This window comes from Orcinus orca, chromosome 2 (assembly GCF_937001465.1).
Source record: "Orcinus orca chromosome 2, mOrcOrc1.1, whole genome shotgun sequence".
Taxonomy (NCBI): domain Eukaryota; kingdom Metazoa; phylum Chordata; class Mammalia; order Artiodactyla; family Delphinidae; genus Orcinus; species Orcinus orca.
In genome coordinates, this window is record NC_064560.1 from 22023131 (window position 1) to 22049835 (window position 26705).

General features: G+C 35.7%; 2 long non-coding RNA genes across 2 annotated transcripts in view; one reads left to right on the forward strand and one right to left on the reverse strand.

Annotated features, from left to right (window-relative positions):
* Positions 1 to 26705, forward strand: part of LOC125963451 (uncharacterized) — a 285498-nt gene that overhangs the window by 209261 nt on the left and 49532 nt on the right. The gene's annotated exons all lie outside the window — the stretch shown is intronic.
* Positions 1749 to 11003, reverse strand: LOC125963450 (uncharacterized). Its single transcript, XR_007475449.1, has 3 exons — positions 10845 to 11003; positions 9593 to 9757; positions 1749 to 1763 (listed from the first exon to the last, which is right to left on the reverse strand). It is a non-coding gene; the product is annotated as an uncharacterized LOC125963450 (long non-coding RNA).

Here is a 26705-nt window from a genome sequence, read left to right on the forward strand (position 1 = left end):
CAGCCATAAAACTATGCAGATGAATGGGTGTGGCTATGTGCCAATAAAACTCTACAAAAGTAAGTGATCAGCCGGATTTAACCCTCAGAACATACTTTGCTTACCCCTGTCTTAAAGCATGCAATTTTCATCAAGGGTTATATCACCCCCCAAGGGGTTGTAAATTAGACCTTGGCAGGAAGAGTGGCAAAAAATCTTACTCTTTGTACAAAGCACAGATATAGTACAAAAAAAGATTGTTCTGGGTTGAATCGTGTCTCCAAAAATTGATGTCTACCCAGAACTTCAGAATGTGACTTTATCGGAAATAGTGCCTTTGCAGGTATAATTAAGGGAAGATGGGGTCATATTGGATTTGGGGTGGGCCCTAATCCAATAACTGGTGTCTTTATAAGAAGAGGGAAGTTTGGCCACAGTGACACACACAGAGGAGACACTGGAAAGATACACAGGGAAAGTGCCACATGATTGAAGTGATGCTTCTGCCAAAGAATACCAGGATTGACAGCAACAATGAGAAATGAGGAAGCGATAAGGAAGGATCCTCCCTATAGGCTTTAGAGAAAGCATGGCCCTGCCAGCATCTTGATATCAGACTTCAAGTCTGCAGAATTATGAGACAACAAATTTCTGTTGCTTTCACAGAAAGCAAGGTGTTAGACAAGAACCAACATTTATTTTGAAAATATTTTCTGCTTTTCTAAACCTGGCTTCCCCTTTAAACACTGGTGATTGGGTTTCATCCTCAATCTTTCTCTAGAGTTGCTCCAACTCTTAGAAATGATGACTTTGTACTTGGTCAGATGAACTGACCTTTGCCCTGATATCTTTATCTTCAGGGATGAAGACATGGAGCAATCATAATTGAACTGCAGACCCAACATCCGAGCAGCTTTCCGCTGTCTAATATGCCAAAGAATTGAGTTGTTCCAACTCTAACTTTCAACAGTAGGTGGAATCAGAGATAAAAGAACTAAAACAACCTCCAAATTCCAGAGCACAACTAAATTTGCATTCTTACTATGGACCAGATTACAAACTAATTATTGTGAGCTCAATATTTTTAAGCCTGACTTAGAATAAAACAAAAGCTTAGACATGCTAAGAAACACTCCCCAGGTCACAAATGTCTGAGTTGTCAGGTCCAGTTTAATGCAAGGTGTCATATTCTTCACAGTGTGTTACTTTGTATCTGAGACCTACATGAGAGAAGATTTAGGGGAGCCCCACAAAAATCTGCAATCAGAGGTGTTATGATTCCTTTAATTAGATGCTCAGACCAGAACAGATGATCCTCAGAGACTGAACAACAGAGCTTCCTTAGCCAGAAATTGTCCTGTTGGGTCAGCCAGGAAATAATTGAAGGCCAGTCTCCCACGCAACTGGGAAATGCCTCACTCCTAACATCCTAGGTTGAGATATTTTGGGCCAAACTCTTGAGAGTTCACATCTCCAATGTCAGTTTCCTATACCCCAAAAGAAGCAGCACGATTTATTCAATAAATGTTGATTAAGAGTCCTTAATATGCTAGGCCCTGGAAAAAGGCAGGGAATCAAAGAAAAGAAAGACAAAAATCTGTTCTCATGGAGTTGATATTATAGTCAGAGAAGAATAAACCGACAAAAAATAAGTAAAAATAGATAGCATATCATATGCTGGTACTAATGTACATGGTTAAGAGCACAGAACAGATTGCATGTCTCACCACATATGAAGTGTGTGACCTTGGCCTAGTCACCTTTCTGTACCTCAGTTTCTGCATCTGTAAATGAAGAGAATAACAGAGGCTGTCATACAGGATTGTTAGAAGGATTGATAGAAAGCACTTAGATCTCAGCCTGACACATATATTATTAGCTCTTATTATATGAAGAAAAATAAAATTAGCACTGAAGCTAGAGAGTGAAGTTGGTGGCTGTGGAGATGACTGAGGACAATAAGGCTTAGATTTGGAAAACCACGATTTTTGACTCTTGTCTCTGCCGCCTACTCTGTTATCTTAGAAAAAATATGTAACCTCTCTGATTCTCAGTTTTTGTGTTTTTGGTTTTGTCAGTCTGTAAAATAGAGATAATCCTACCGACCATGTGGGTTTGAGATAGAATGAGTTGGACAGAATGAAATGGCACTGGTAAAGCTCACAGTGGTCCTGCACAGAGAATATGTAATTCACGACTCTGTTTCTTCTTAATCCCTAAACTGTGGTTGACAGAGAGGCCTCTCCTAATCTCCTAGACGGGAATACATTGCTCTGCCATCCCTTATCCATGGGGGATACATTTGTTCCAAGACCCCCAATGGATGCCTGAAACTACAGATGTACTGAATCCTATAGTTTTTCCATATACATACATACTATGATAAAGTTTAGTTTACACGTTAGGCACAGTAAGAGAATATACAGGTTACCAGCATCACTACTCTGGTGCTTTGGGGACATTATTAAGTGAAATAAAGGTTATTTGAACACAAATACTGTTGATACTGTGAGAGTCGGTCTGATAGGTAGCAAATGTAGCGTGGACAAAGGGATGATTCACATCCCAGGCAGGATGGGGCGGCAAGGCGCGAGATTTTATCAGGCTTCTCAGAACAGCATACAATTTAAAACTTATGAGTTGTTTATTTCTGGAATTTTCCATGTAACATTTTCAGACCATGGTTGACCACAGGTATCTGTAATCACAGAAAATGAAACCCTGGATCAGGAGGGACTACTGTATTGAGAAGGCTGTGGGCATTCCCATACGGCCCAAGTCTCTCCAAAGACATGTCCAGGGAGTTGATATCAGCACCAGTCTTTTACTTTTGTCATTAAACAGAGTTTTCCTCCCCAAATAAGACTCTCTAGGAGTAAAAAGAAACAAAACTATTTTTATTATTACTATTATTATCCCCATTTAAAGATGAAAAACGTAAGTCACAGAGAGATAACTGGCACAAAGTCATAGAGACAGAATTTTTTGGACATAGGGTTTGAACCAGACAGTATGGCATTTGTTCCATATGTTGTGCTGCCTATTATGTGTCTGGCGCATCATAGTCACTCAATAAATACTTGTGTAAATGAATGCATCAAAGTAGAGGCAATGAATAATTAAATCTAGACTACCACATGAATGTAAGTGTGGTACATATCATTACGGAGATGGGTACATAGGGAAAGAATGGGGGAAACCACCTACATCAGTTTGAAATACAAATTAGGGCTTGAGGACTAAAAAGAATTTTCAGTAGCCAGAATGCCCTTTTGATTCCTTTCTTTGATGATTTGAAATACTGACAATTGACCTTTAGAAACAAAAGAGTTTACAGTTGTACACAATAAAAACCATATCTCATATCAAAGACCTTACAATATGAAGATGCTCAAGAACTGCATTTATTCATGGGGTTCTCCTATATAATATATATTCAGGACTTACAGTATTCTGAGTATTATTTTAGGAGAAGGAATAACAAAGCTAAGGCATTATTCCTTCTGATAAAGCAATAGAAGGGAATTTGAAGCCAAAGAATAGCATAAGTAAAGCAAAAATATATGAATAAACAACATAAAAATGCAAGAATTTTGAAATGACTGAGTGTGGAAACACTGATGTCACTCTTACAGAGTTCAGAGCAGCACCTAGGGACCAGTTTCCATGGACCTGCTTTCAGTTTAAGCAGCTCCAGCTCTTCAGTTGTTTTCTCCATTGTGCTCTCAACGAGACTAGCTACCGAATAAGAGAAACTGTTGGAGGCATGGGGCACGGCATATTTTCTCCAGCCCTTGAAGTAAACATTCATCCTTGCCAAGCAGAGAAACACTGGACCTAGTGTTCATGGCAAAAATGTATTATATAATAAGTCAGTTCTTGGCTTTCTACAACAGCCTTTTAGCCCATCATCAATGCTTATGGTACAAATTTAAATAGAGATTATGCAAATACCTACAATACAAGGATGCCAACATAAATTCTATGGTGTTTCTCAAAGCACAGCAGTACCAGAAAAGGCATGGCTTTCAATTTAATTGCATTAAAATTGGTCTCTTTTGGCATATTTTCTTGGAAATGAAAGGGAAATAAAATTGTATTTTCTTTTTTGGGTTTTTTTTTTTTCTCAGAATTGCATGATATTATAGAAACAACTCACCACTTGTGAAAAAAGACCCAAACCAATTTCAAAATATTTCATAGATATTAAATATCAGAAATTGAATCTAAGTTCCATAAAATGGTCAGTGAAGTATACATAGAAGAACATAAAATTATCACCTATATTGGATAGGAAATGAGTCCTAATAATTAAATCTGTGTTGATGGCAAAAGCATTTTGTTCTTTTGAAACATATAAATGACAACTAGTCAACATCTACTGACCATTCTTAATTTTTCTCTTCCAGTATGGTTGTCTCAGGAAATAGGTTTTACAGATATAATGGTTTACGTAGTTATGCGTTACCACCTGAACACAGCCATGCACACAGACTTGCCAGTATGCATCAAAATGACATTTCAGTTCTTATTTCTTAGGGTCTCTTCCTGCAATCAAACATAAGTACATTCTTCATCTGTCTTTAGGAAAGCATTTAGCTATAAACGTCCAGACTCAGCAAGGAATTTCACAATAGAATGATAAAAATATCAAAAGGTATCAAAAGGTAAGAAACTAGTTTTTCATAATACCCTCAGAAAGATTTTCTTCATCTAAAAAATACCATCTCATAAAGAAAGCAAGCTCAATGGTTCAAGCAATAGGTTGAGTTCTTGTATCGCTTTCAAAATACGAGGAACTAGCAGACAAATGTAGTAGCAATAATTTATTTTTGAAGCATGGATAATGTGATTTTCCTACTTTTTTTTCCAAAAGAAAAAACAATCAGCAGAGATTTCAGGACATATAATTGAAAGCTTTTTTCTCCTATAGGCAATATAAAGTAGAAATTGAGACAAACCTATACTAACTAGGATATACTCCACCGCTTTGTAAAAAGTTTCCTTCCTTTTACAAGGCCAGATGGTAAAATGCAAGCACCTACTATACACGCACACACACACACACACACACACACACACACACATTTTTTGCCAGTGCTACTAAAGATGGCTGTTATGTTATTTCATAAAAGTGCCTGATTTATTCTCTTTCTGAAGGGTAAGGTGTCCCTTTTGGTTGAATGACTCCAATTTGTGTTGACTCATTCAGCAGAAGAGTTAAATAAAAGAAAACTTTACTCATGATGCCACTGACTTCAAAATCCATTTTATAATCCTTAAAATTTCATTGAAAAATATTCTTTCTCTTTTGTGCTGTCAGAGAAACCTTGCTGCAGTTAGTTACATTTCTAACATCTAGTGCTGCTTCAGTGACAGGGTCTTGCTGATGGAGCCATTCCAACTGGACTGGAAGGCATGGTGCCTGAGCCTCTGTGCTCGTTTGCGTGGTGACCTCCTCACTGAAGGTTGATGAGTTGTTTTTTATTTTTCATGTTTCTCAGAGACAGAATGAATACCATAAGCTCTCAGGAGATGATTTTAATTTAAATTATTTAAAATCATTATCACTGGTGAGTTTTACATAACTGTATCCTTCGATGGTATACCAGCATGTGTGATTTTTCTAACTGGAGAGTTAATATATGTGTACACACACACACATACAGCTTTGCTTTAATAAAGCTTGGTAGAGTTACTTCAAAGAGGAACAAACATAATGGAGATAATAATTTTGTGACAATTCTTTCCAACTGGTAACACAGGTAATTTATTTTAGGAACAGTGTATCACAGCCACTATACTGTACCTCCTCACTAGAATTAAAGCCCCAAATCATGATGTAACTTACAAGAAATCAGAGATTGTTCTGTCTTGTTTACCATTGCACCAGTCGCACCTAGAACAGCAACTGGCACACAGTTATTATATGTTTTTTTCCCAGTCATTAATTCAGTGAGTATTTATTGTTTTGCCTACATGTACAAAATACTGCATACAGAGGTGATAATTAGTAGTGAAGAGACAAAAATGATCTGAGTTTACCATGAGGCAATGGCAGATAGGAACAAAAAAAATCAATTAAAATAAAATGTGATAAGTAATCTGATTGAGAATAGTTATTATAATGTGAATCAATGGTTTCACAATTCCTTTAACATATTGCAAAATCCTCTATTAAACTATTCAGGCATGTTTTTGGTATTACGTGATTTATTTTTCTTCCTATGGCTTTAGCAAATTCACCTACAAGGTGAATTTCTCATGGTCAATTATGGCCTTGAAAAATATTTTTCTCTCTTCTGGTTTTCTGATTATTATTAAAATTCTTATTAAAATATATGCTTATTCTAAGAACAAGATATAACATTCATAAACATATTTGTACCTAATAAAAGAGCACTTAAATACTTAAAGCAAGTATTAACAGACATAAAGGGAGAAACTGACAGTAATGCAATATAGTAAGGGACTTTAAATACCCCACTTACATCAATGGATAGATCATCCACACAGAAAAAAAAAAAATAATGAAACAGTGGCCTTAAATGAAACATTAGATCAAATGAACTTAATTGATATCTACAGAATATTTCATCTAAAAACAGCAGAATACACGTTCCTTTCAAGTATACATGGAATTTTCTCCATGATAGATCACATGCTAGGCCATAAAACAAGTCTTAATAAATTTTAAAAGACTGATATCATATCAAGCATCTTTTCTGACAACAATGATAGGAAACTAGAAATCAACTGCAGGGAGAAAACCAGAAAAAATCACAAACACTTGGAGATTAAACAACATGCTACTAGGAAACTAATGGGTTAATGAATAAATCAAAGAGGAAATTAAAAAATACCTTGAGATGAATGAAAACAGGAAAAAATATTTCCAAAATTTATGGGGCACAGCCAAAGCAATTCTAAGTAGGAAGTTTATAGCAATACAGGCTTACCTCAATAAATAAGAAAAATCTCAAAAACACTACCTAACTTTCCACCTAAAGGAAATAAATTAGAAAAAGAAGAACAAACAAAATGCAAAGTCAGAAGAAGGAAGGAAAAAATAAAGATCAGAGTAGAAATAAATAAAATAAAGACCAAAACAACAATAGAAAAGATCAATGTAAGAGATGATTTTTTAAAAAGGTAAACAAATTGATAAACCTTTAGACAGATTTATCAAAAAAATAGAGGGCCAAAATAAATAAAATTAGAAATGAAACAGGGAAAGTTAAAACTGATATCACAGAAATACAAACAATCATAAGATAATACTATGAAGAGTTATATGCCAGCAAATTTGACAACCTAGAATAAATGGATAAATTCCTAGAAACATACAATTCTCCAAGTCTGAATCAGGATGAAATAGAAAATCTGAACAGATCAATGCCTAGTAATGAATTTTTTTTTAAAAAAAGAGAAATAATGAGCTAGAGCCTTAATAATTATTAAAATATATGCATTCTCTATAATTTTAAAAGTTTGATCCATCAACAGATGAATTGAAAAAGAAGATGTGGTAATATATACATAAAGAAATACTACTGAGCCATATAAAGAATGGAATTTTGCTGTTTGCAACAACATGAATGGACTTGGAGCACATTATGCTAAGTGAAAAAGTCAGACAGAGAAAGACAAATACTGTATGATATCTCCTACATGTGGAATCTAAAAACTACAACAAGCTAGTGAATATAAAAAAAAGAAGCAGACTCACAGATACAGAGAACAAACTAGTGGTTTCCAGTGGGGAGAGGTAAGTGAGGAGGGGTGAAATAGGAATAGGGGGTTAAGAGATACAAATTATTATCTACAAAGATATATTGGGTAAGGATACAAAGATAAGGATACAATATATCCTTATACAAAGATAAGGATATATTGTATAACACAGGGAATATAGTCAATATTTTAGAATAACTATAAATGGATTAAAAACTTTTAAAATCGTGAATCACTGTAATGTACACCTATACCTTATATCATATTGTACATCAAGTATACTTCAATTAAAAATTTTAATTAAAAAATAAATAAAAGTTTGGTTTTGACACACGAATATACAAACACATCTATTTGTAAGCAATGGCTCTTAAAGATGAACATACATATACCTTTCTCTAAACAACATTATTCCTTAAGTTGCTAAATTGTTTTACATGCATATAAGAAGGAATGTAGTAATATTATGTGAAATAGCCAAAATCTAGGAAAGCCCAAAATATACATTATAATAAAAAATGTTTAAGTTTTTATATAATTTTACACAGCAAAGTGAATGAACAAATATTCATACATGGAATAACATAAATAAATCTTAGAAAAATAATTCAAACAATATTGAATAAAAAAAGATAAACTCAGAAGGCTATGACGGTATGATATCAGTTTTATAAAACTGAAAACGGCAAAATCAATTTTATATATTTTAAGTTGTATAATGTTTTTGAAAAGTTTGTTTTTTAAAAAAGCTAGGAAATAGTAAATATAAAATTCACAACAGTGGTTATCTTAAGGAGTTGCAAGGATCAGAAGAAAATACACTAATAGTGACACTGGCATAGATAACGATTTACTTACCAAATTCCATGGTGGGTTTACCAGTAAGTTCTATTATGATACTTCATAATTTTTACATACATTATATAATGGACATTGCTAATGTTTTGCCCATTTCTCTTCAGATCCCACTTATGTTTCTTTATGCTTCTTTTTAGACTTTTGTATCTTATTGATTATAAAAGCTCTGAAGTATACTGCCTTTGATGACTGCCATTAGCCTAATAGAATCACTTTGGCTAAATACACCAGAAGAGAACCAGAAGTACCTGAGAGTTCCTGTCTTCCTGGGATGGCCCTCAGCCAATACAGAAAAATCAATGAAAAGAGAAAAATCAATGAAAAGAGAAACTGGTTCTATTGGACATTCCTCCCCTATCTCCTTTGCTGGCTCTAAGACCTCCAACCTTAGAATAAGTTAGGTTCTTAGTCTTTGGTCTTCTTCCCTTGGTTATCTATACCCAGTACTTGCATGAACACATAGACTGTCACGGTTGTATGATCATGATTCTCAAAATCATATCTTTTGCTTAAAACTCCATACCAGACCCCCGACCTGTATATCTGGCTGCCTAATTAACATCTATTGGATGTTCAATAGGCCCTATAATTTCAACAAATCTCACAGTTAGAACCTAGTATGATACTTCTCCTAAACTTACATTCTTACAATGTTCACATTTCAGTATATTCTCCCAGCTCCTATGCCAAACCATCATAAAACTTTGGCACTTCTTCAGGAAAGGGTTAACTCATTAAACCAGGGTTGTTCAAACCCTACACATTCCAAAGAAAGGCTTGTCTTCAGGACTGGTCCTTGGATGGCTCCTAGGAAATGAGCTCTTTACTCTTGTAATATTCTGCTTGATAAGACCATTTTTGTATGCCTCTGACTTTGGGTTATGCTGCACCCATTTTACCAGATAAGTTTGTCCTAACAATGTGATTTATGGTGTATTGGTCAGGGTTCCCCAGAGAAACAGAGCCAATAGGATATATAGAGAGATATATAAGAGGAGACTTATGACAGAAATTTGCTCACCTGGTTATGGAAGCAGAGAGGTCCCATAATCTTCCATCTGCAAGCTGGAGAACCAGGAAAGCCAGTGGTGTAATTCAGTCTGAGTCCAAAGGCCTGAGAATTAGGGAACCGATGGTGTGAGTCCCGATCTGAGTCCCAAATCTCAAGAACCAGGAGTACCAATGTCTGAAGGCAGAAGAAGATGGATGTTTCAGCTCAAGCAGAGAGAGCTAATGTGCCTTTCTCCCCCTTCTTCTATTCAGGCCCTCAACAGATTGGATGATCCTGCTGTCATTGGTGAAGGAGATTTCTTCAACTCAGTCTACTAATTCACAGCCCAATCTCTCCCAGAGACACACTCACAGACAGATTCAGAAATGTTTACCAGGAATATATCATGGATTGAAAGGGTCAGCATTATAAAACCATCAATTCACCTCTAATTGATCTATATGATAAATACAGTCTCAATCAAAATCAAAGACCAAGAAGAGCCAAGATAATCTTGAAGAAGAAAAATAAAAATGGAAAATAACTGTATAATGAAGTCATTATAAAGCTACACGATAGACACAGAGAAATAGACCAATGAAATAGATGGTCAACAAAGAGACTCACTTGTATATGGATGCAGCATAGAAATGATGGTATGTTCAATAAATGTCGATTGGACATCATTTAGAAAAATGTACTTTCACCTATACCTCACAATATACACAGAAATCAATTCTAGATGGATAATAATCTAAATGCTAGAGAAGAAAAAAGGATCTTCTTCAAGGTATCATAGAAGAAAATCTTCATGATTTTAAGGTAATCAAAGTTGGCTTAACCAAGAAAATATTACTAATTGGAAAGGAAACTAGAAATGCTTGTCCATCAAAAAATACCCTTTATAGGATAAAAAAAGCAAACTTAATAGAAAAATGGGTCAGGGACTTGAACAGAGGATATTCAAATGGGCAAAATATACAGAATTTGGAGAACATATGGATCTGACACACTTATGAACTGAAGGTGAGAAGTTAAATTGCTTCTATGATTTGGAAAATTGTTTGGCATTATCCACTAAAAAGTTGAACACATACTTACTCTATGACCCAGCTAGTGATGGGCATATCTGTGGCACAGAGAACTGTGAGTCCAAAGACCTTAAGACAGCTGAATACCTGATGCATTCAAGCAACAACAAAGAGGCTGGTATTTTTTTGTTTTATTTTTTCTTCCCTCTCACCCTCCTCCCATTGGAGTGTAAAGGACTCATCTGACCCACCTTGTTCACTGAGGTCTTCCCAGCTGTTAGGTGGATAACATAAAAGCTCACTAAGTGTCCGAAGGAATGAATGAGTGACAGAATACATCCAGTTTCCTTTTTCTTTTGTTTTTTTGGCTGCACCTTGAGGCATGCGGGATCTTAGTTCTTCTACCAGGATCAAACCTGCATCCCCTGCAGTGGAAGCACAGAGTCTTAACCACTGAACCACCAGGGAAGTCCTGAGAATACATCCAGTTTCCTGGCTTTTCATTAGCACATCTCTGTTCTTTTATTAAAAGCATAAATCTTTATAATGATCCAAATAACAAAGAGATGAAAGCTTCTGCCCCAGGTTCATATTTCTTAAAGTGTTTTTGGTGGATCATTGGTTCCACAAATGCTCACCCAAAAAAAAAGTCTCACAATCATATGTGGAAACTTTGCTTACTGTGTCTCCCACTTAGAAAATCACACTATTCTTTAGCAGATTAAAATGTTTTTGAAAGCATATAAAATATAAAAGTTGTAGAATCGAGAAGTTCTTGCAACTAAAACATACTCCCGTTATAACTATTCAAGTATTTTCCAGATGGAGTTGACCCTGGAACCATTTTTATTTAATGTCTCTTAACATTCTCAGGAAGCCAATGCTCTACCATGAACTTGGGGAAATTAGGAGAACACTGATAAACAAGCCTTGCTCTGAAGAGTTCTGCTGAGGTGATGCAGAGTAAAGATCAAAGATGACTCTAAGAAGAAACATGTAACATGATGAGGAGTCAAAAGGACCTCTCTTCTTGTCCTTCTCCTTTGGAGAGGTTTTAGGAGTCACATGGCTTAAAAAGGGGAAAATGGGTAAACGCAGCACAGAACAAAAAAGTAAATGAAACATAGTGGCAGGATTCCCACAGAGCCAGTTCTAAAACCCTGCATGTTTTCAGTAACCATAAAAACATCTGAATTCAAGCCGAAAGTGCCACGTTCCATTGAGACAGCACCAAGTGCTTGGTGTCTTCTCCTGGAGTTCTTGTTTAACACACCAAGAACGCAGATTTTTTTTTTTTTTTTTAATAGCCAGAATAAAACATAAAGTAAGGACAAAAAGGAGTGGGAGAATCACTGGCGATTCTCCCCATATCTGACTATTTGTTGTGTGGCTGAAAGAGCATTTGGGTGACCAATGACTCCTATATTTCTCCTTTTCTCATAATGTGACTCAGAAATTGGTCCCACATTTCACAAGTGTTCCCCATATATTTTCAAGTCCAATATTGCCTTTTCTGAGATGTGACTCTGGTTACATTCAGAATCAAGGCCTCCCTATAAGATTAAGAATTCTTAATACCAAGCTTTGCTACCAGAAAAAAAAAAGAGAAAAACTTTCTATTTTACTCAGCATTACATAAACAAGTCGTATCTAATTCTCTGAAGTGAAAGTGCCATAAAAGATATACACATATACGTTTTCTCAGGTGAATTGGTGCCATAAAGCTGTATTACAGATATGAATCATGCTTTTCTGCAGTGATATTTGGGGCTATACAAATACTGTTTAGAGACATTTTGGCTTCTTCTACCTTTGCAGGATAAGATATTAAAGGAAATCATTACTATATTTTATTGAAGTTAAAACTGCTGGGTTATAGCATTTTTAATATGGTAACCTAGGCCAAATACTGAATCTAGCATTTATTTTATTGCTTTTGACATGTCTTGTTTAAAGGCTCTAAGAAATGAAAAATTCCAATGAAAGCCACATTGAATTTTATTGATATAATTTCTATAAAGTAAAATCTCCATAAAAATTTATGTCACTTCATTAAATGAGACGATAGGAAATGGAATTATTCTTGGAGAAATTTTTATATGGTCAATCTGGTACAATTAAACTATCATCTAGTAGATATCTTTATACTACTGGAAATTACAGGATGTGTTTTCAGAAGTGTTTGGTTGATGTCTTTTTATTCTACAGAGAACTTAATGACAGTTATTACAACATGCCACACTACACTGATTGTACTAAAGCAATTCAATAATATACAGTTAAAACATTATCTAGGATCTATAAAGAATATAGAAATTCTCCTTCTATCTTCCCATGGTTCAATGGTTCTGAAAGGTGTCTGTATGTTATGTGATAAGGAAAATTGTTAGGCTATTAAAAGTTCTATAGAGAGCTGTTGCTGTAATCCCATTAAATGTTGGATGTATATTATGTTGAACTGTATTAAAAATTAAGTTAGTAGACATAAACAGTGAAATTCCACAGTTTGCCACAATCAAACTTATTGTGCATTTATCTATCAAACAGGTAATTTCTTGGGCTTCCCTGGTGGCGCAGTGGTTGAGAGTCTGCCTGCTGATGCAGGGGACACGGGTTCGTGCCCCGGTCTGGGAGGATCCCACATGCCGCGGAGCGACTAGGCCCGTGAGCCATGGACGCTGAGCCTGCGCGTCCGGAGCCTGTGCTCCGCAACGGGAGAGGCCACAACAGTGAGAGGCCCACTTACCGCAAAATTAAAAACAAACAAACAAACAAAACAAAACAGGTAATTTCTTATTGGCTAATAACTGGCTACTTTTGCCTGTTAAGGAAAACTTCTCTTATGTATCTGACCTATGATATCAACGTCTTAAGGATATGTGTTCTCTTCTTTCTATGTATGTTCTTTCTGGACAATGTCATCCACCATTTTGACAGAATAAAAATGTCTCCAACATTTCCTAACTAGATCTTTATCATGAAATCCAAAAACTACTTGTCTAAATTCACTGGACAACTCCCCTTGCTCGTCCTATAAACACACCAAATTCAATTTCTTGCAACCAAATTTATTAAGGCAATCAGTGCTTGGCCCAGATGTCAGAGTGTATTCATTGGTCAGACAATTGACTAGATATGTAGAGTTATCTTGCCCTGCCTCTTAAGGGGAAGCTGGATACTTTTCTGTCCCCAACTGGGGTCATTTAGAATATACTCAGAAGTATCAGCCTCTAGAGTTATGTTACCAGATTCAGCAAAGAGAACACAGGATACCCAATTAATTTTGGATTTGGGATAAACTACAAATATGTATACATATATTTAGCATAAGTGTCCCATACTTTGCAAAATACTTAGAATAAAAATATTTATTATCTGACATTAAAAATTACCTGGACATCCTTTGTTTTATCTGGCAATCCTAACTTTAAAGACAACCTGCATATATGCTCTTAGATTGGTTTCTAGGTAAAGCAGAAATGAACAAGGAAGACGTTTGTTTTCTTGGCTTAGGTTACAAATAGTATTGCCTACATTTCAAACCCTTTCCATAATTGCGCTGAACTCTTTATAACTACATCTTTCCTAACTTTTTTTTTTTTTTTTTGGCAGTACGTGGGCCTCTCACTGTTGTGGCCTTTCCCGTTGCAGAGCACAGGCTCCGGATGCGCAGGCTCAGCGGCCATGGCTCATGGACCCAGCCGCTCCGCGGCATGTGGGATCCTCCCGGACCGGGGCACGAACCCGCGTCCCCTGCATCGGCAGGCGGACTCTCAACCACTGCGCCACCAGGCAAGCCCAAAATCTTTCCTAACTTTTACTGATTATTTTGATAATAGTTTAGATAATGGTTACAAAATATTTTCCATCTTAAGATTATATTTCATTATTCAGGAATGAATTTTATTTCCTTTCCCAAATTTATTCCTCTTTCAAGTTCATCCAGAAACTGGCAAGTAGAAGGATCCCCAGCATATTTAACAATCAATTTAATCCCATCACATTTGTTATTTCCAAGGACCCAAAACTTGTTGAAAAGTCTCTATTCTGACACTCAATTCTCTATATCTTTAAATAAAAAATTGAATATGCCTAGAACAAATTCAACATCTCTTCTATTTCCTTTTTGTTCTCCACACACTTTACTGCTCCCGTCTTTGTGACTTTTAACATTTTGATCATTATGCTTCCACTTCAATGCAGCCTACGTACTCGAGTATTTGCATAATTTCCCTCTATCCCAATGACATACACTGCTGTAAAAAGTTCCAAAATTCCAGCTTCTAATAACTCGCTTCAGCCGTGAGTGATTACTGTACCTCTAATATCAACCACTCACATTGACATTTAAATCTGTGTCATCACTGACTTTTAGTTGCTTTCTCTGTGGAATCTTACTTGTACAACTAGTTTACAAGATCACTTTGACTTTTGATACAACACCACACAGAGCAAAATGTCAACTCCAAAAAATTCTCCAAGAATGAGCTATTTTTACACTTCTTGTGATATTTTGAAACAAAAAAGCATTAGAACAGGTAGTTAGGAGTTATATTTGCTTTGAGATTATATTTACAAACATGTAATAGGTGCAAATTAACAGCAATGCACTTAAACTACTGCTGCCTTTTCAGTAATTCTATCATGTTGCTCAAGGAAACGATGACATACACTGATTTTAGGAATTTTTGAAATGAAGAAAAATATAAGAAAAAATAAAATACTTATAAATCTCTTCTTCCACTCTATTCCATGTGAAGTAATTGATCAACTTCTCTTCTCCTCTGACTATACAATATTAAGACCAACACTTACATAAAAGTTTTAACCTTTTTTTCACATGGAATTACATTGTGAGCATGTTTCCATTTTATTAAATTATTTGGATACATGGGGTTGAATAAGTTGTGTAGTGATCTTTAATAAAGATAAATAACTATTATCTATAAGATTTTTGAAGATGTAGCTTTGACTACAATTCTGAATAATTCCTTATTAGAATGATAAATACCTGGTCAAAAGTTATGCTTTACTTAAACCTTCTGATGCATATTTACAAATTTATTTCCAGAAGGCTTGTAGCAATTACATTCTCACCAGTAGTCCATTTTAACAAGTCAGATAAATAATATTTTGTTCAGCGTTTAACAATTTTTATGTGAAATAGCATATTATTATTAATTTTTTATTTATTTATTTATTTTGCGTTACACGGGCCTCTCACTGTTGTGGCCTCTCCCATTGCGGAGCACAGGCTCTGGACGTGCAGGCTCAGTGGCCACGGCTCACGGGCCCAGCTGCTCCACGGCATGTGGGATCCTCCCGGACCAGGGCACGAACCCGTGTCCCCTGCATCGGCAGGTGGACTCTCAACCACTGTGCCACCAGGGAAGCCCGCCTTCATTTTTTAAAGATAGTTTTGCTGGATATAATATACGTGGTTGACAGTTCTTTGTCTCCTTTCAGTGCTTCTTTATATGCAGTTCTAATGTCTTCTGGCCTTTACTGTTTCTGCTAAAAAGTTATCTGTTAATCTTTTTGCCCCCCCAGTATAAATAATGATTCATTCTTCTCTCACCACTTTCAAGATTTTCATCTTATATTTGGCTTTCAACATTTTTAAGAGTGGATATTTGTTCATTTATTCTTCCCGGAGTGCACTAAGACTAATAGATGTGCCAATTAATATTTTTTTAAAAACTTTGGGGAGTCTGTAGCCATTATTTTTTTGAGTATTTTTTCTTCTCCTTTCTCTATCTCCTCTTTTTCTTGTATACTATTACACATATATTGGCGCACTTAACATTCTCTGACATTTCTCTGAGGCTCTGTTCCATTTCTCTTCATCCTTTTTTACATCTGTTCTTCTGATTGCATAATCTCTGTTGATCTCAAGTTTGCTAATCTTCCTTCTGCCAGTTCACATCTAGTAATAAGCCCCTCTAGTGAAATTTTCATTTCAGTTATTGTACATTTCAATTCCAAAATTTCCATTTGTTTCTTTTAAAAATAATTTATATCTCTTTATCAATAACCTTTTTTTGATGTGGCATTGCTCTCATACTCTTCTTTACATCTTTAATCATGGATTCTTTTATTTCTTTTAACATATTTATAATGGCTACAATGAAGTCTTTATTAAATCTGACATATGATCATTCTCACTAGCAATTTTTGTTGTCTTCTTTTCTCCCCATATAGGTTATACTTACTTGCTTCATAATATTTGCTGGAAAGTAAACATATTAGGTGATATTTTGTAGCAATTCTGAGTACTGTTCCTTGCATACAAGCACACACCACCCCATCCCTGACTCCAGGGGGCTCAGAGTAATCCTCATTTGACAGTGGTTCTGGCAGGGCTGTCTTGGGTTGTCTCTTTCCATGGTGACACACAACTTGATTTTTACTTAAGGACTTCCTAACACCTCTTTCTTAAATAGAATCTGTGACTTAGAGCTCTTTCAGTTGTAATCCACTGTTATTATACTGTAGCTTTGTTCGTGAGGAGAAAAGGTCTGAAACGGGAAATAGTCTATAATGTTTTAGAGGACCTGAGTTCCTGGGCTGTGACCTTCAGATTTGTGAGTTAGCCTTTTTTTACTTTCCCTTAGGTGAGATAGAAAGGATACAGCAGCTGAAGGTGGCTAATTGCCATCTTCCCAGGGAGATATGGCCTGGTGAAGTCATTTCTCTGGGAAGGTAGGCCTTTGTTACGGAGAATACTCTGGGGTATTTCAAAATTGTGATTTTTCCTCCCTCGATCTGAAATACAAAGGGAGTTTTTTTGGAACTTCACAGTTAAATTAGACCCAAATATAACATATCATTTTTATCCCTAAACAGAGGCCCCGCACCATGCTTGAATGTAACCCTACCTAGGCACCGCCCCATGCTCAAAGATCAACTCCCCACCTGCCTACGTCCCGCCGCACCCTAAACAGCCCCCTACCGCCCAAGTTCCACCCCCAACCCCTGCCTAAGTTCCACTCCCCCGCCTAAACTCTGCCCCCATAGCCAAGGCTTTTTTTTTTCTCTTTAAGATTTGGATTCTGTTTTACCTTGTTGATTCATTGTTGTTGATTCTTTCATATTTTTACTTTTCCTAATAAATCTTCTATTCTTCTAATTTTATTTTATTCTCTTTTTTTTTTTTTTTGTGGTACACGGGCCTCTCACTCTTGTGGTCTCTCCCGTTGTGGAGCACAGGCTCCAGACGTGCAGGCTCAGCGGCCATGGCTCACGGGCCCAGCTGCTCCGCGGCATGTGGGATCCTCCCAGACTGTGGCACGAACCCATGTCCCCTGCATCAGCAGATGGACTCAACCACTGCCCCACCAGGGAAGCCTTATTTTATTCTTTATACTTTGTTATTTTCTCTCCTTTTGGTTTGTTCCCCCCTTCTTTTTTTTTTTTTCTTATTTCTCTGTAGTTTTATTTTACCTTGTTGCAGTTGTTTCAATTATAGTTTTAGTTTTCCTAATATATTTTTTATCTTTCTAATTTTATTTTGTTTTTTATTCCTTGTTATTGTACTCCTCCTTTTTTTCTTTTTATCTTTTTTTTGTTTTTTTTCCCCACACCACAGAGCTTGCGGGATCTTGGTTCCCAGGCTAGATGTCAGACCCGAGCTCCTGTGGTGGGAGCTCCAAGTCCAAACCACTGGACTAACAGAGAACCTCAGACCCCAGGGAATATCAATCAGAGTGAGGCTTCCCAGAGGTCCTCATCTCAGCACTAATACCCAGCTCTATCCAACTGCCTGCAAACTCCAGTGCTGGACGTCTCAGGCCAAACAACCAGTAAGACAGGAATACAGCACCACCCATGAAGAAAAAAAACAAACAAAAGGAAACCACAAAAAAATATGTTACAGATGAAGGAGCAATATAAAAACATACAAAACGAATAGATAAAGATGTAATGAAGACAAAATATGCAACCTACCTAGTAATGGTAGTAAACATGATCCAAAATCCAGAAACAGCATGGAGAAAATACAAGAAACATTTAACAAAAATCTAGAAGAACTAAAGAGCAAACAAACAGTGATGAATAACACAATTATTGAAATTAAAAATACTCTAGAAGAAATCAATAACAGAATAACTGAGGCAGAAGAACAGATAAATAAGCCAGAAGATAAAATGGTGGAAATAACTGCCAGGGAGCAGAATAAAGAATAAAGAATGAAAAGAACTGAGGACAGTCTCAGAGACCTCTGGGAAAACATGAAACACACCAACATTCGAATTATATGGGTCCCAGAAAAAGAAGAGAAAAAGAAAGGGTCTGAGAAAATATTAAAAGAGATCATAGTCGAAAACTTCCCTAACATGGGAAAGGAAATAGTCAGGTCCAGGAAGTACAGACAGTACCACACAGGATAAACCCAAAGAGAAACACAAAAAGGCACATACTAATCAACCTATCAAAAATTAAATACAAAGAAAAAATATTAAAAGCAGCAAGGGAAAAGCAACAAATAACATACAAGGGGATCCCCATAAGGTTAACAGCTGATCTTTCAGCAAAAACTCTGCAAGCCAGAAGGGAGTGGCAGGACATATTTAAAGTGATGAAAGGGAAAAGATTACTCTACCTACCAAGTATTTGAATAAAGTCTGAATCTCATTCAGATTCGATGGAGAAATTAAAACCTTTACAGACAAGCAAAAGCTAAGGGAATTCAGCACTACCAAACCAGCTTTACAACAAACGCTAAAGGAACTTCTCTAGCAAGGAAACACAAGAGAAGGAAAAGACCTACAATAACTAACCCAAAACAATTAAGAAAATGGTAATAGGAACATACATATCAATAATTACCTTAACTGTAAATAGATTAAATGATCCAACCAAAAGACAAAGACTGGCTGAACGGATACAAAAACAAGACCCATACATATGCTGTCTACAAGAGACCCACTTCAATTCTAGGAACACATACAGACTGAAAGTGAGGGGATGGAAAAAGATATTCCATGCAAATGAAAATCAAAGGAAAGCTGGAGTAGCAATTCTCATATGAAACAAAATAGACTTTAAAATAAAGACTATTACAAGAGACTAAAAACGATACTACATAGTGATCAAGGGATCAATCCAAGAAGATATAACAATGGTAAATATTTATGCACCCAATACATAAGGCAAATGCCAACAGCCATAAAAGCAGAAATCAAGAGTAACACAGTAATAGTAGGGGACTTTACATCCAAATTCACCAATGGGCAGATCATCCAAAATGAAAATAAATAAGGAAATATAAGCTTTAAATGACTCATTAAACAAGATGGACTTAACTGATATTTATATGACATTCCATCCAGAAACAACAGAATACACTTTCTTCTCAAGTGCTCATGGAACATTCTCCAGGACAGATCATATCTTGGGTCACAAATGAAGCCTTGGTAAATTTAAGAAAATTGAAATTGTATCAAGTATCTTTTCTGGCCACAGTGCTATGAGACTAGATATCAATTACAGGAAAAAAACTGTAAAAAATACAAACATATGGAGGCTAAAGAGTGGGTTATGTTACTAAATAACCAAGAGATAACTGAGGAAATCAAAGAGGAAATCAAAAAATACCTAGAAATAAATGACAATGACAACACAACGACCCAAAACCTATGGGGTGTAGCAAAAGCAGTTCTAAGAGGGAAGTTTATAGCAATACAATCCTACCTCAAGAAACAAGAAAAATCTTAAATAAACAACCTAACCTTACACCTAATGCAATTAGAGAAAGAAGAACAAAAAAACCCCACCAAAGTTAGCAGAAGGAAAGAAATAATAAAAATCAGATCAGAAATAAATGAAAAAGAAATGAAGGAGAGAATAGCAAAGATCAATAAAACTAAAAGCTGGTTCTTTGAGAAGATAAACAAAATTGATAAACCATTAGCCAGAGTCATCAAGAAAAAAAGAGAGAAGACTCAAATCAAGAGAATTAGAAATGAAAAAAAGGTAACAACTGACACTAGAGAAATACAAAGGATCGTGAGAGATTACTGCAAGCAACTATATGCCAATAAAATGGACAACTTGGAAGAAATGGACAAATTCTTAGAAAAGCTCAATCCTCCAAGTCTGAACTAGGAAGATAATATAAACAGGCCAATCACAAGCACTGAAATTGAAACTGTGATTAAATATCTTCCAACAAACAAAAGCCCAGAACCAGATGGCTACACAGGTGAATGCTATCAAACATTTAGAGAAGAGCTAACACCTATCCTCAAACTCTTCCAAAATATAGCAGAGGGAGGAACACTCCCAAACTCATACTATGAGGCCACCATCACCCTGATACCAAAACCAGACAAAGATGTCACAAAGAAAGAAAACTACAGGCCAATATCCCTGATGAACATAGATGCAAAAATTCTCAACAAAATACCAGCAAACAGAATCCAACAGCACATTAAAAGGATCACACACCATGGTCCAGTGGAAATTATCCCAGGAATTCAAGGATTCTTCAATATATGCAAAACAATCAATGTGATACACCATATTACCAAATTGAAGGAAAAAAACATATGATAATCTCAGTAGATGCAGAAAAAGCTTTCAACAAGATTCAACACACATTTATGATAAGAACTCTCCAGAAAGTAGGCATAGAGGTAATTTACCTCAACATAATAAAGGCCATATATGACAAATCCACAGCCAACATCATTCTCAATGGTGAAAAACTGAAACCATTTCCTCTAAGATCAGGAGCAGTAAGGGGTTGCCCACTCTCAACACTATTATTCAACATAGTTTTGGAAGTTTTAGCCATAGCAATCAGAGAAGAAAAGAAAGAAAAGTAATCCAAAGTGGAAAAGAAGAAGTAAAGCTGACACTCTTTGCAGATGACTTGATACTATACATAGTGAATACTAAGGATGCTACCATAGGATTGCTAGAGCTAATCAATGAATTTGGTAGAGTAGCAGGATACAAAACCGATGCACAGAGATCTCTTGCATTCCTATACACTAATGATGAAAAATCTGAACGAGAAATTAAGGAAACACTCCCATTTACCAATGCAACAAAAAGAATAAAATACCTAGGAATAAACCTACATAAGGAGTCAAAAGACCTGTATGGAGAAAACTATAAGATGCTGATGAAAGAAATTAAACATGATAAGAACAGATGGAGAGATATACCGTCGTGGAATGGAAGAATCAACATTGTGAAAATGACTATACTACCCAAAGCAATCTACAGGTTCTGTGAAATCCCTATCAAATTACCAATGGCATTTTTCACAGATGTAGAATAAAAAATTTCACAATTTGTATGGACACACAAAAGTCCCCGAATAGCCAAAGCTATCTTTTTTTTTTTTTTTTGCAGTATGTGGGCCTCTCACTGTTGTGGCCTCTCCCGTTGTGGAGCACAGGCTCCAGACATGCAGGCTCAGCGGCCATGGCTCACAGGCCCAGCCACTCCGCGGCATGTGAGATCTTCCTGGACCGGGGCACAAACCAGCGTCCCCTGCATCAGCAGGCGGACTCTCAACCACTGCACCACCAGGGAAGCCCGCCAAAGCAATCTTGAGAAAGAAAAACAGAGCTGGAGGAATCAGGCTCCCTGACTTCAGACTATACTGCAAAGCTACTGTAATCAGGACCTTATGGTTCTGGCACAAAAACAGAAATATAGATCAATGGAACAGGATAGAAAGCCCCGAGATAAACCCATGAACATATGGTCACCTTATATTTGATAAAGGAGGCAAGAATATACAATGGAGAAAAGACAGCCCTTTCAATATGTGGTGCTGGGGAAACCGGACAGCTACATGTAAAAGAATGAGGGCTTCCCTGGTGGCGCAGTGGTTGAGGGTCCGCCTGCCGATGCAGGGGACATGGGTTTGTGCCCCGGTCCGGAAGAATCCCACATGCCGTGCAGCGGCTGAGCCCGTGAGCCATGGCCGCTGGGCCTGCGCGTGTGGAGCCTGTGTGCTGCAACAGGAAAGGCCACAACAGTGAGAGGTCCGCATACCGCAAAAACAACAGGAAAAAAATGAAATTAGAACACTCGCTAACACCATACACAAAAATAAACTCAAAATGGAATAAAGACCTAAATGTAAGCCCAGACACTCTAAAACTCTTAGAAGAAAACCTAGGCAGAACACTCTATGATATAAATCACAGCAAGATCCCTTTTGACTCACCTCCTAGAGAAAAGGAGAGAAAAGCAAAAATAAACAAATGGGACCTAATGAAACTTAAAAGCTTTTGCACAGCAAAGAAAACCATAATCAAGAGAAAAAGCCCTCAGAATGGGAGAAAGTACTTGCAAATGAAGCAACTGACAGAGGATCAATCTCCAAAATTTACAAGCAGCTCCTGCAGCTCAATATCAAAAAAACAAACAACCCAATCCAAAAATGGGCAGAAGACCTAAATAGACATTTCTCCAAAGAAGATATACAGGTTGCCAACAAACACATGGAAGGATGCTCAACATCACTAATCATTAGAGAACTGCAAATCGAAACTACAATGAGGTATCACCTCACACCAGTCAGAATGCGCATTATCAAAAAATCTACAAACAATAAATGCTGGAGAGGGTGTGGAGAAAAGAGAACCCTCTTGCACTGTTGGTGGGAATGTAAATTGATACAGCCACTATGGAGAACAGTATGGAGGTTCCTTAAGAAACTAAAAATAGAACTGCCATATGACCCAGCAATCCACTATTGGGCATATACCCTGAGAAAACCACAATGCAAAAAGAGTCATGTACCACTATGTTCTTTGCAGCACTATTTACAATAGCCAGGACATGGAAGCAACCTAAGTGTCCATGAACAGATGAATGGATAAAGAAGATGTGGCACATATATACAATGGAATATTACTCAGCCATAAAATGGAACGAAATTGAGTTATCTGCAGTGAGGTGGATGGACCTAGAGTCTGTCATACAGAGTGAAGTAAGTCAGAATGAGAAAAACAATTACCGTATGCTAACACATATATATGGAATCTAAATAAATAAATAGATATATAAATATATATATATGGTTCTGTCAAACCTAGGGGCAGGACAGTAATAAAGACACAGATGTACAGAATGGACTTGAGGACGCAGGGAGGGGAAAGGGTAAGCTGGGACAAAGTGAGAGAGTAGCATTGACATATATACACTACCAAATGTAAAATAGATAGCTAGTGGGAAGCAGCTGCATAGAAGAGGGAGATCACCTTTGTGCTTTGCGACCACTTAGAGAGGTGGGATAAGGAGGGTGGGAAGGAAATGCAAGAGGGAGGGTATACGGTGATATACGTATGCATATAGCTGATTCACTTTATTATATATATATATTATATATATAATTATTATAAAATTATATATATTTATATAATTATTATATAATAATTATAATATATTATAATATTATAATATATATAAATATTATATTATTATATATAATAATATATATTATTATATATATAAATAAATATAATAAACAATATAAATAAATATACAGGTATATTTATTTTTCTAGACACTCAAGGAATACCAAACTAGCTGCATTCTGATGGATATGCAGTGGGAGCATAGGTTATCTCTCCTAATATCCTTTTTTTTTCCTCCTTCTTTGTCTCCAAGTTCTTTTCTGTTTATCCTCTTGCCCCACAGCCATCAGACTGGTAAATACACATTCCAGTTCACATTACCATTTACTTCTTTATGCTTTATAATCGTTTTATTATTAGGGGAAACATTTTCATTCCCGTTTCAGGAGTCTGGGGATCTGGATTATACAGAAAACTTCATTTTTCATATTTTTCAATAGTTGGATGGAAAAACAATAAAACATCAACTTCTCCCAAATTATTATATAAGGCTAATGCAATTCTAATTAGAATATCTTTGTTTTCTTTTGTTGAATGAGAGCATATTTAATATTTTCTGATATAATAAATTTATGTACTTATCTAATCCAGTTCAAGTAAATTTAGCCACGAAGAACCAAGAAAAATATTTAAAAGAACAGCAGTTTGTATTTATTGGGGGAAATTAACCTTATCAGAAATAAGAAAATAAACTACTGTAATCAAATAAATATAATTTGTGAATAGTATTTGACAAAGCACTATAAAATAGAAACATCAGAAATAGATTTAATAATCAGTACAGTTTAGTATAAGATATAGGTCATAGTATAATGCAATTATAAGGTGACTAATTTAATAAATTGTGTAAAATAACTAGATACCCATCTGAATATCCATAAAACAATGTCCAAAATATATTAAAGTTCTAAATATAAATATTAAAAAACACATATCTACAAACTACGAGTGCTGTCTAGGGCATGAGAAATTTCTTACAAAGATGGGAAATAAAAAACTGTGCAGGAGGGGAGAGGCAGCACGTTGAAAGGAAAGCCTCTGGAGTGTGGATTTCCGGAGTTTGGAGGTAGGGTCCTGAGTGAGGGTGTGTGGATGGGGTTTAGGCCCAGCACGTTGGAGGGGGTCTCTGAGTGTAGAGGTAGGGCCCTGGGTGGGGGGCGCTCTAGTTGTGAGGAGATACGAATTCCGCATCCTCCTAGTACCTGACTTTACTTTTACTGTGCATGACAAATTCGAAGAGAAACAGACATGGCTCAGAGATTAGGTGAAATTCCTAGAGAAAAACATAATAGACCTATGCTCACAATTAACTATAATAATAACCATTTCATTTTATAGTCATTAAACAAATTGAATCCATTTTCAAATATTTTCCACAAATAAAGGAGTCCTATTAAAATATTAAAACAACAGCAACATTTAAAGAAACAACAATAGAAATCCAGATAATTCTAATGTTAAAATTTTTTTTAAAGTATCCTCCTCCATTCTATTTATGATGATATTGAATTTGATAACAGATTACAATTGGTTTGGTGCCAAAATAAAACTACAGGCCTATCTCATGTATCAATACTAAAATTAAAAAAAAAAAAATCCAAACATGCAGAAAAGATATTACATTTTGACTAAGTTGGCTTTATCCTATTAATGCAAAGTGGTTCAATATTAGAACATTTATCAATGTAATTCATCACTAACAGATTAAAGCTAAACAAAATATACGATCCTTTCAAGAGACATTAAAAAAAAGTAAAACAAAACCAAAAAAGCAAAATTAATAAAATTTATCCATTCAAGCTATAAAACAACTTTCAGCTAATGGAATAAATGGCAATTTCCTTAACTCAATAAAAGGTGTCTACAGAACATCCATATGAAATATTATATTCCGTAGTAAAATTCTTTGGACAGTTTTATAAAATTAGAAGTCGAATAAGAATGATTCCTACCACTACATATATCCAGCACTGTACAAGAGTTCCTAGTCAGCTCCCTACGTTAAGATTAAAGGAAATGAAGTGTGTAATGATTAGAAAGATTTTATTTGAAGATGATGTGAGTGTCTACATAGAATTCTATATGAATTCAATATTCTATAGAATTCAAAGATTCTATAAGACAAATGATTAGAATTGTGAAGCAAGTTTGGCAATGGTGTTGCATATTATATCTTATGTGAAAGTAATCTGCATTTATAGAAACAACAAATTTGATTTTAATAAAATATAACTCACAGCGGCACCAAATACATTATATACAAATACACATATATACACATATATGTAGAATATGTGTGTGTGTATTATATATAATCTAAGTATAAATAATTTTGTAAAAAAAAATATAAAGCCTCAAGAAATAGATTAAACTTCCAAACTATAAAGAACTGTGACACCTTTATGAATAGGAAGATTAAATGTTTACTCCTTGTCAGTTTTCCCCGAAATTGATCTAGATTCAGGACAATTTCAGTCTAAATACAATCACCATTTCCTATGGAATTTGATTAAGTTGATAACTTGATTCTAAAATTTATATGGAAATGTAAAATTCTAATGATAGGTAAGATCTTCTAAAAGGAAAAGCTGAAGAATCTTATCCTCTCAGATATTTAGACTAATAATAAAGTTCAATTTATTAAGACAGTCTAAAAATGCAGTAGGGTTAAACAAGATAGATTTATCGAATTTGATATGTGGTAAAATCCACATATTAAATCAAAGA